The following is an 11,935-nucleotide window of genomic DNA, read 5'->3' on the forward strand; positions in this document are numbered from 1 at the left end:
CATGCAGTGCAGGTGTGGGGTTCCATATATTATGACCAATTTTCTTTAACAAGGAAATACAGCTAGTGTTCATTAGTCTCAAATGCATGCTCCTCAGTGATTTGTCTCCCATCTTTATTTCTTCCCTGAAAATTTAAAATTGTGTCTTGAGGTTGGAGCAACTCAATTCAATGTGAGTTGGGCAGAAAAAAATAATGAAATGGGTTTTGTATATATTCATTAAAAGAAAGAAAGAGGCTTAAACAGCTTTGTGTTCCTTTTCAAAAATACACTTTGGTTAAAATTAAGTTAGTGCTAGAAAAAAATTTTAAAAACAAATGCAACTCATTTTAATAAGCACGTATAATTAAAATTATGAAATGACACTTCATTTTCATTAAGATAACTCTCCATTCTTTAAGAAGAGTTGGAGATCAAAAGTTGAGAATTAAAAACAATTAATGAAAAGACACAATTTTTGTTTTTATCCCAGTGAATTAAACCCTTTATTACTTAAAAAATGCAGTTGTTTTGATTGACAGAGTCAAATCTTTGTGCAGAAGTCTTTGTTTATGAAGGTAATTTACAAATAAAAACATATTTTCACATTATTGCCAATTAAGCTGCTTAAAAGTGTCTTAGTCCTATTAGTTAGAAGAGAACTCATGAAGAAATATTATAAATTAATATAAAGTCTAACTCAAACTAAACCAAAATAGCTCATAATTGAATTCTGATATAATTTTAACCAGTCATTTTGTCCATGTAACTTGGAACTAATTCTCTAGGACTTGCATATGAAAAAAATAAGACCTCCTATAATTTAATTACTTCCTGCCTCTTGCCCTTTTTTTCACTCAATACACAAATAAATTAAGCACACTAAAATTCTCACCATAATTTCCTTCCCTCCCCATGAACACAGGTTTGGCTATTGTCAGAAATAATTGCCTTTTTTCTTTTAACATGCATCAATAAACTGAGCGACTGTGAACTGACATTGGATAGAGGAGAGGAAAGTTTCAGGTTCAGAGGTTTTTTTTGTTTTTTTGTTTTTTTTTTAAAGCAACTAAGTGTCCCTGCTTACATTAGCTTTAAAGAAACAATACCTGAACCACATATGTATTGAGCTGGTGTTAGCAAAAGTAGCTTTGCAAACTGAATCAGTTGTGATGCATCATATATTCCTGGACCCAGAAAGCATGTCCTTCACTTACTCTTTGAGTTGGGAGGACTGTTATTGAAGGTTGCAGTCTAACAAATACCCATTAGGTATGGCAAGGAGAGAATCATTGGCATGTCAGCAGTGTTGATCATCAAGGGCTTTTTCTGTTTCAATGTGGATACTGTGGAATCATTCTATTGATTCTAATAAAAATTCAGCTGTTTTTTCAAGATAAATGAGCCCTAAGTACTTTTACTAAGAAAAAATAAAGAAAGGAATAGAGAATAAACAAAGACCAAATTTATACCCACGTGTCCTTGCTAAACTTGAGTAAAGGACATTTAAAATATTCACCATCAGAGAAATTGTGAGTGCTGCCTGTGTGTGTCTGTCTCCTGTCCTGTCGCCTGAACCTCTTGGGAGTGGGCTAAAAAGAGGCTCCAGAAAACTGGCTCTCCCAGAGGCTCATTCAAGGGCAGGAACACCAAGCAACTGCTTTATAATGTAAAAACTGGCTATAAGCAGTACTTTGCATAAGTAAGGTCCCCTGTATGTGACATCAGGCTGGGAAAAATCTACCCAACTACACCTGCAAAGTGGGGGCTGACCTTGAGAAATTGTGAGTGCTGCATATGTGTGTCTGTCTCCTGTCCTGTCGCCTGAACCTCTTGGGAATGGGCCAAAAAGAGGCTCCAGCAGAGCATGGCCACTCCGATTTGCTACGTGGCTGTGTGCTCTTTCTAATGAAAGAATGGCATTGAAACGAGAAGAAAAAAATCACACTAAGAACTGTGCTGCATTACTGAAGCCCAGCATTTCTCCTCATACTGTCTTCTCTGCTGTATGCTCGGGCCTAAGATTTGATCCTGTTCCAGGCTTCATCCACAAAGGACACCCCTTCCTTGGAGGCATGTCAACCCACCCATAAAGGGTGAAGCCAGAGGAGTGTGTCCACGTATAACATTTAGCCAATGAATACCACCATAACATGTAGAAAAACCCACAATAAAGAGTGACAATGGGGAAACAATGCAGGCCAGCATCAGACATAGAGAAGAAGATGACAGTTCTGATGACCAGAAAATGACCAATCGACTAATCAATCTCTCAGATAAGGAGTTTAGACAAGCAATATGGAAGATGCTCAAACTACTCAAAAAAACCATGAATTGAGTTGAACAAAACATTAATAAGAAACAAGAAAATATGAAGACAGAAATCACAAAATTTCAAACTGAAATAACAGGTCAAATAACAGGCCTGAAAAAATCAGTAAACAAATTGAATGACAAAATAAATAAGCTCTACACCAGGGTAAGAGAAGCTGAGAATAGAATTGCTGCTGTGGAAATGAGATAAATAACAACTCCATACAGTCGGAGAGATTGAAAAAAAAAATTAAAGTAAATGTACAGACAATAGAAAAATTAGTCAAAGAATGTGAACAGATGAAAATAGAAATTTATGATAAGCTCAACAGAAACTACTTAAGAATCATTGGAGTCCCAGAAAATCAGAAAGAAAATTTTCAGGAGGAATCAATGATTAAGAACATCATTAAAGAGAAACTTCCAGAGCTAAAGAATATATGCGATCAAATCCTGCATGCCTGAAGAATACCAATCAAAAAACCCCAGAAAAAATACCACAAGACACATCCTAATCACAATGACGAATCCTAATCACAATGACGAATCCCACAGATAGAGATTGAATTCTGAAAACAGCAAGATCAAAAAGGAAAATTACATTCAAGGGAGCATCCTTGAGATTTACAGCAGACCAGTCACAAGAAACACTCATGGCCAGAAAGCAGTGATGGGGCATAGTGACAAAACTCAATGAAATGAATGCTTCACATAGATTACTGTACCCAGTTTGAAAGAAGAACACATGGCTTTGCAGACAAATAAGAGCTCAGAAACTTCACAGACTCAAAATCAGTCTTAAGAGAAAAATTGAAAGATCTAATTTAAGACTAACCAAAAGACACACCAAATTTTGATATAAATGGCAATAAATCCCAGGACAATTCTTTCTCTCAACATCAATGGACTAAATGCACCAGTTAAGAGACACAGAGTGGCTAAATGGATCAAAAACTCAATCCAACCTTCAGCTGCCTACAAGAAACGCACCTGAATAGTCAGAACAAACATAGACTCAAAACAAAAGGCTGGAGAAAAATTATCCAAGCAAACAACACCCATAAAAAAGCTGGAGTGGCCATACTAATATCAGATAATGCAAACTCTACGCTCAGGAAGTTTGTAAGGGACAAAGATGGACATTTTATATTAATCAAGGGATATGTAGAGCAGGAAGAAATCACTCTACTAAACATATATGCACTAAATGAATGTCCAGCAAAATATTTAATACAATTGTTGACAAATCTGAAAAATAATATCAACAACAACACAATAATTGTGAGAGATCTCAACACAGCTTTCTCAACACTGGATAGGTCAACCAGACTGAAACCCAACAAGAATATACTTGACCTGAGGAGAGAAATGGAAGAAAGAAGCCTAGTGGATATATACAGGACATTCTATCCCCAGAAACCTGGATACACATTCTTCCACAATGTACATGGGACTTTCCCCAGGATAGACTACATGCTGGCACATAAAACATACCTCCATAATATCAAGAGAATAGAAATCTTGCAGAGTACCTTCGCTGACCACAGACTCTGAAATTATATGTGAATTCTAAAGGGACACAGAAGAAAAACTTTAACACCTGGAAGTTAAACAGCCTCACAATTAAAAACCAGTGGGTATGAGATGAAATCAAAGAGGAAATAAAAACTTTCCTGGAAACAAATGATAACAAACACAAAATATCAGAACTTATGGGACACAACAAAAGCAGTACTGAGAGAAAAATTTATAGCTTTGCAAGCACCATCAGGAAGGAAGAAGGAGCTTACCTGAGTAGCTTAATGAAACAGCTCATAGAACTAGAAAGTGCTCAACAAAAGGATCCAAAAATAGAGATACAGAAGAAAATAACAAAGCGGAGAGCAGAAATCAACAAAGTGGAAACCCAAAAAACAATCCAAAAGTTCAATTAAAGCAGAAGTTGGTTCTTTGAAAAAAATAAAGAAGATTGATACACCACTGGCAAAACAACAAAGAAAGAGAGAGAGAGAAAATTGATAACTCGTATTAGGAATGAAAAAGGAGAGATCACTACTGATATGCAGAGATTCAAAGGGTAATCAGAAACTACTTTGAGAAACTCTACGCCACTAAAAATGAGAACCTGGAAGAAATGGATAAACTCTTGGACTCATAATCTTCCAAGGTTGAATGAAGAGGATGTAGCATATCTACACACCCTATCACTATTGACGAAATTAAAATGGCAATCAAATGTCTGCCCAAAAGCACAGGTCCAGATGGATTCATTACTGAATTCTTTCAAACTTTCCCAGAGGAACTACTACCAATCCTGGCAAGACTCTTTCATGAAATTAAAAAAATGAAAACACTTCCAAATAGCTTTTATGAAGCCAACATCACCTGGATACCTAAACCAGGCAGAGATGCTACAAAAAAAAGAAAATTACAGACCAATATCTCTGATGAATGCAGATGCAAAGATCCTCAACAAAATCCTGGCAAATAGAATTCAATGCCTCATTAAGAAGATCATCCACTACGATCAAGTAGGTTTCATCCCAGGAATGCAAGGACAGTTTAAAATCTGTAAATCTATCAACATAATACACAATATCAACAACAAGAAAAAAAAACCACATGATCATATCAATAGATGCTGAGAAAGAATTTGATAAGTTCCAACACCATTCTTGATCAAAACTCTCAGTAAGATTGGAATGAAAGTAACCATTCTCACTATAGTTAAGGCCATCTACCACAAGCCAGTGGCAAATATTATCCTCAAAGGAGGAAACCTAAAAGCCTTCCTTCTAAATTCTGGCACAAGACAAGGCTCTCCTCTCTCACCACTCCTATTCAACATAGCACTGGAAGTACTCACTACATCGATTAGGCAAGAAAAAAGTCAAGGGAATCCAGATAGGAAAGGAAGAATTCAAGCTCTCGCTATTTGCAGATGACATGAAACTCTAGAAAATTCTAAAGACTCTACCATAAAGCTTCTAGAAACAATAGACTAATATAGCAAGGTGGCAGGCTACTAAATTAACACACAAAAATCAATGGCCTTTCTATACACCAATAGTACTAAGAAAAAAATGGACATTCAAAAATAACCCATTCACAACAGTGCCATACAAACTCAAATATCTTGGAATCAACTTGACTAAAAACGTGAAGGACCTATAGAAAGAAAACTATAACTTTGCTTCAAGAAATAAGAGAGGACACGCAGAAATGGAAACACATACCCTGTTCATAGATTGGAAGGATTAACATCATCAAAAAGGCAATACTCCCCAAGACATTGTACATATTTAATGTGATCCCTGTAAAGATACCCATGACATTCTTCAAGGAAATGGATCAGGCACTTTTGAAATTCATTTGGAATAATGAACACCCTTGAATAGCTAAAGCAATCATTGGGAAAAAGAATATGGGAGGAATTACTTTCCCCAACTTTAAAGTGTACTACAAAGCAATAGTTATCAAAACAGCATGGTATTGGAATAAACACCAGCCCTAAGACCAGTGGAATAGGCTTGAATACTCAGAAAATGTTCCCCAGACATACAATCACCTAATTTTTGATAAAGGAGCAAGTAATCCTAAATGGAGCAAAGAAAAGCTCTTCAACAAGTGGTGATGGCACAACGGGCTAGCCACTTGCAAAAAATTGAACTTAGACCCCCAGTTAACTTCATGTACAAAGGTAAAATCCAAATGGATTAAAGACCGCAATATCAGACCGGAAACCATAAAATATATAGAACAACACGTAGGCAAAACATTCCAGGACACTGAGACTACAGGCATATTCAAGGAGGAAACTGCACTCTCCATGCAAGTGAAAGCAGGGATAACAGATGGGAATATATTAAGCTGAGAAGCTTCTGCACCTCAAAGGAAATAGTGCCCCGGATACAAGAGCCACCCACTGAGTGGTAGAAACTATTCCCCCAATACCCATCAGATAAGGGGCTAATCTCCAAAATATACAAGGCACTGACAGAACTTTACAAGAAAAAAACATGTAATCTCATCAAGAAATGGGGAGAAGAAATGGACAGACACTTTGACAAAAAAGAAAAACAAATGGCCAAAAGACATATGAAAAAATGTTCCACATCACTAATCATCAGGGAGATGCAAATCAAAACAACTATGAGGTACCACCTCACACCACAGAGATTGGCACACATTACAAAAAATGAGAATGAACAGAGTTGGTGGGGATGCAGTGAGACAGGAACTCTTATCTATTGCTGGTGGGAATGCCGTCTAGTTCAACCTTTATGGAAAGCGTTATGCAGATTCCTCCAAAATCTGGAAATCGAACTCCCATATGATCCACCTATACCACTCCTAGGAATATATCCTAGGAACACAAAAATACAATAAAAAAATTCCCTTACTTACACCTATATGCATCGCAGCACTATTTATTTATTTATTTATTTATTTATTTATTTATTATTTATTGCAAGACTCTAGAAACAACCAAGATGCCCTTCAACAGATGAATGGCTAAAGAAATTGTGGTACATAAACACAATGGAATATTATGCAGCTGTCAAGAGAGATGAAGTCATGAAATTTTCATATACATGGAATCTATTATGCTAAGTGAAATAAGTCAGAGAGAGAGAAAGATGCAGAATGGTCTCAGTCATCTATGGGTTTTAAGAAAAATGAAAGACATTCCTGCAATAATAATTTAAGATACAAAAGAGAAATGAGCTGGAAGTTCCAGCTCACCTCATGAAGCTCAGCACAAAGAATGATGAGTTCAGTTAAAGAAATAACTACGTTCTGAACTGTCCTAATAATGAGAATGTATGAGCAAAATGGAAAGCCTGTCTAGAGTACAGGCGGGGGTTGGGTGGAGAGGAGGGAGATTTGGGACATTGGTGATGGGAACGTTGCACTGGTGATAGGTGGTGTTCTTTACATGACTGAAACCCAAACACAATCATGTATGTAATCAAGGTGTTTAAATAAAATAAAATATATTAAAATAATTTAAAAAAACTAAAAAAATATTCACCATTTTTTAGTATAATCTAGAGTAGTGATTATAATCTCATCATGTTAACTTTTGAGAGAAACAAAACAACAGTTCACTTAAGGTTTTATTATTTTTTCATTAATATAATGGAAGGCAAAAATAATTATAGAGACTCTATAGAGACTCTCTGAATTATGAAAAGGACTGTTTTTTAAATGTAAGGGAATTAATTTTGGGGCCTGAACGGTGGCATGGAGCACTAAGGCATCTGCCTTGCCAGTGCTTGCCTAGAACGGACCTTGGTTCGATTCCCTGGAGTCCCATAAGGTCCTCCAAGCCAGAAGAGATTTCTGAGCGCTTAGCCAGGAGTAACCCCTCAGCATCAGCGGGTGTGGCCCTCCAAAAAGCAAACAAACAAACAAACAAAAATGTAAGGGAATTGATTTCAAAGTTGTTAGATGTGCCAGAGAGTTGGTACCATTGTAAGGCTTTTGCCTTTCTCGCAGCTGATCCAGGACAGACTGTGGTTTGAATTTTGCCATCCCATACGTTCCTCTGGACCTACTAGGAACGATTTCTGAGCACAGAGGCAGAAGTAAACCCTGAGCGATGCCAGGTGTGACCCAAAACAAACAAACAAAAAAAAAAAACAAAAACACCAAACCAAAAGTTGTTCGATATAAATCCAAAAGAAAAAAATAAATGACATCAATGGAAAAACTAGTAAAAATAAAAACACATTTGTCCTTTAGATGTGAGTTTCTCATTTATACAAGTGTACCATAAACAATGTAAGATGAGAGACTTGGGGAACTGAAACTGAGTGAGGGAGATATAGGGATTCTGCAACTTTTCTCTACATCCAAAATTATCACAAAGATGTTTGATTTATTTTATTCCAAATAAATGTGATAGGCAGATTATACAGAAATTGGACCAATCATGAGAGGCCTAGAAAAAGGAAAATCTTTATATCAGACTTGCCAGCTTTATCTTATCTTATTTTATTTTTATGCATTCTTTCTCATGTCACCTGGGACAGCTTTTTGATTGCAACCTATGGATCAATCCTCTGTCTGATGATGTATGTCCTCTATACGAATGTCTGTTTAACTAACATCTGCAATGTATATTGTCCTTCACCTCCTTTGCTTACCACCTTACAAACTTTTCTAGTCCTTCACTCTCTCACCGCCATCTTTTATTACCCCACATTTATCCCTTTTTTACCCTCAGTTCTTGGCTCCTCATAAAGCAGATAATTCTCCCCAGTCCAGCTGCCAACCAGCTCCCAAAGTGAAAAGATAGACTCTCAGCCCAAAAAGAAACCAATACACTTTTGCTATTGATTTGCTCTTCACAGCCTCCTTTGCTCCACCTCCCTTCATTGTGGATCTTTGCTTGCTACCTGATTCGGTTTCTGAGAATTCCCCCTGCTGGAGGACATTTCCTGATATGTGACTACTGGGAGCAGTTTTTCAGACTCTACAAGGCCAAAACACATGTCAAAGCAGTGCTCTGGATTTTACACCAACCTTGACTATTTCTAAAGACTTAATATTTGATATTTCCTTAGATGTATTCCTTTAACAGGTATAATCCTTATTGAATATCCTCTTATATAGCAACAATTTCTCCCATTTTTTTGTGATTTGTTTAATAAGAAATTCTGATAGAAAAGTCTATCTTTAGAGTTCATGTTAGAACCAAGTTACAGGATTTGTTTGACTTGTTCCCTTGGCCTTTGCATAGGCACATTAAAATGGGAAAATATTACATATGCAAACAAGTTCTTATCTAATAGTGATAGAAGCACACAAATTTTATAATGCAATGGGGCCTTATACCCTGAACATTGTCATAATGACTTGGCTCAGGCCTCAGAAGAACAAACATTGTCCATTCATCCCTGAATCATGGACACCATCTATGGAAACAACCAAGGTTGGCTACACCATCACCAGGAAGGAAACCTCTATCAGGGAAGATCCTACTGCTGCCCTTGCATCTATTTATTTTAAAGAGGGTTTTTTTGACACCCAGACGACTTAGCAATAGCAACTACATGCTTTCAGGGTTGGGTTCTCAACATTGCTTTCAGGGTTGGGTTCTCAACATTGACCTCTAATGGTGAAATGGAACCAGAGAATGCTCCACATCATCCTGACTTCGATGTAGGATCTGCACAGAAAGCAGGATCTCTAACTACAGAAACCTGACATCAACAACTGCGATTGTGTGAAAAACTTTTAAAGGAACTACAAAGAATGACTCAAAAGTTAGAAAACTGAGTATGCCTGAAGCCCAGTGTTGGTCTTATTCCAGAATACTTCAGGGTTAAGGTTTCCTGTATTGAGGCCAAATGCTTCTTCTTTCTATTTCTCCCATATTTTGCTGGGCCTATCCAAACAACAACTGCCACACACACACACACACACACACACACACACACACACACTTAATTACTGTATTTTTTCTCTTATATTTAAAAAAAAGAGCTTACTAAACATTTTGCTATTTTTTTTAATTTTTATTTTGATCATATTGGCTTACATATCTTTCACAGTAGTATTTTAGGTATATATTAACATTGAATCAGGGAAATACCCATCACCAAATTTGTCCTTCCTCATCCCTGTTTCCTTCCTGCTACTCATATCCCCCACAATCACCCCCTGGGCTGCTAGAGTAGGTGGTCCCCTCTTTGTCTAGCTTACTATTAGTGATCATATATCTGTTTGGTCCTGGTACCCTCTCTTGTTTCCCCTTCTATTTGAGAGGCAGAGCTAGATAATTGGAGTTATGTGGTTTTGTTTGAAGGAAATAAAAGCAATAGAATAAATAGAATAATAAAAAATAAATAAAAAAATAAAATAAGTAAAAAAGGCTGAAAATGGGTGGAGCCCTTCTTGAGGCTTTCAACCTCAGTTTGAGAGAGGACATGAAAAAGGTAATTGAAACACCACAACAATACAGAAGAAATATCAAATAGTCTCGGTTCTGAAATCAAAATGAGTTAATCGGTGATACAATAATTTTCACAATTATACTTGGTACTGAACTTTTTCTTCTTTCTTTTCTCTTCCATTTTTTTTAAGTTTTCTTTCTATTTTCTATTTTTTAAATAACTTTGCTTTCTCTCATCTTGAAACAAATATATTATGATCAGTTATGTCAACTATGTGATGCACTTTCTTTAAATAAATTTAAAAAATAAAAACTAATGAAATAAATATAATGGCCTTGTAACCATATGTAACATTAAAATTAGAATTGAAAGATAATGCTGAAAGTTAGGAATATTTGTGAAAGTGTCAAGGATCTCAGGAAGTGTATACCAAGATCATAATTGTCCAGTGAATGAGACACCAATCATATTTAAATCTCATGGTAAGGTATATTTTAAATATTGTCAAAGTAAACTCAAAGAAAGCTGATGATCTTCTAGGACAAAACACTCCCTTCTAGTGAGCTTCAGTTTCCCAGGTGACTAAAGAGAATAAAGATGCTTGTAAAATAAAAATAATCTTTTAAAAAGCAGTTAAATCTATTATATACTCCTTTCTGTGGTAAAAGAATTTTCCTCAACATCATGCAGCCGCAGAGTCAACCTGGCATTGTATAGAGGTAGAATGGACAATTATCCCCGTAGGGTGATGTGGGCAAAGGCAAAAGACAGGTGTGCCAAAAAAAAAAACACCATCCTGAACTGGATTAGCTGTTACTTTTAGTTGGGCTCATTTCCAAAGAACCTCTTTTAAAATGTTGGTTTGAAACTTTACATAGTTCAGAGTATACACAAGAACCCAAGGTTATTTCCCAGTATGATTTAGCCACCTGTGTACCACTGGGTGTGTTTCTGATGGAACATAGCCCTGCTCTGCTCAGTAGATTCACATACTTAGACCAAACACCAAATCTTCAGGCCTGCAAAATATCTCTGGAAGTGCCCTCTAGGTTCCTGATTTGTTCTTGGGAGCCCTTACCTAACGGCGTAAAATGTTGGGCTGAAATGTTAGTATACTATAGAGGGTAGGGTGCTTGTCTCATATTCAGTTAACCCATGCTTAGTCCTCAGCAAACCATATGATTCCCAGAAATCTACCAAGAGTAATCCCTTAGGGTAGAGCCAGGAGTAATTTCAAGCATAGCCCAGGTGGCTACAAAAAGTAAAATGTTTCTTCAGAGAAAGAATATATCAACAAAATTTTTTCTGTTCATGAAGCCAAATTAAGAAAGATTCAGAATCTAAAATTATTTTTTTATTCATGCTAATTAGGAAAGGAGAATCATCCTGAAGATTAGAGCATGATTTATCCTCAACTGGTATGTTGCCTTTCACTCATTTAGAAGTTAAATCATACCCAAGTTCATTCTTGATGAATTTGGAATGGAGGAGCAAATTAGTACCAGAAATGTTCTATTTTGACAAAGTATAGTCTTGAAAAAAAAAAAAAAAACAGCAGAATAATGCTAAAGAAAAGAAAAGAGAAAAAGACAGATTAGCCTTAGAAGCAATACTTTGTAGTACTAAATACTTTTTACTAAATAATAAAGACTTTGTAGTACTAAATAAAAGTGTGATTGCCTATAACCTTCATTTATAACAATGGATCCCCTTTTCTTTTCTTTGGGCTTTTCAACAAA

This window comes from Suncus etruscus, chromosome 4 (assembly GCF_024139225.1).
Source record: "Suncus etruscus isolate mSunEtr1 chromosome 4, mSunEtr1.pri.cur, whole genome shotgun sequence".
Classification (NCBI taxonomy): domain Eukaryota; kingdom Metazoa; phylum Chordata; class Mammalia; order Eulipotyphla; family Soricidae; genus Suncus; species Suncus etruscus.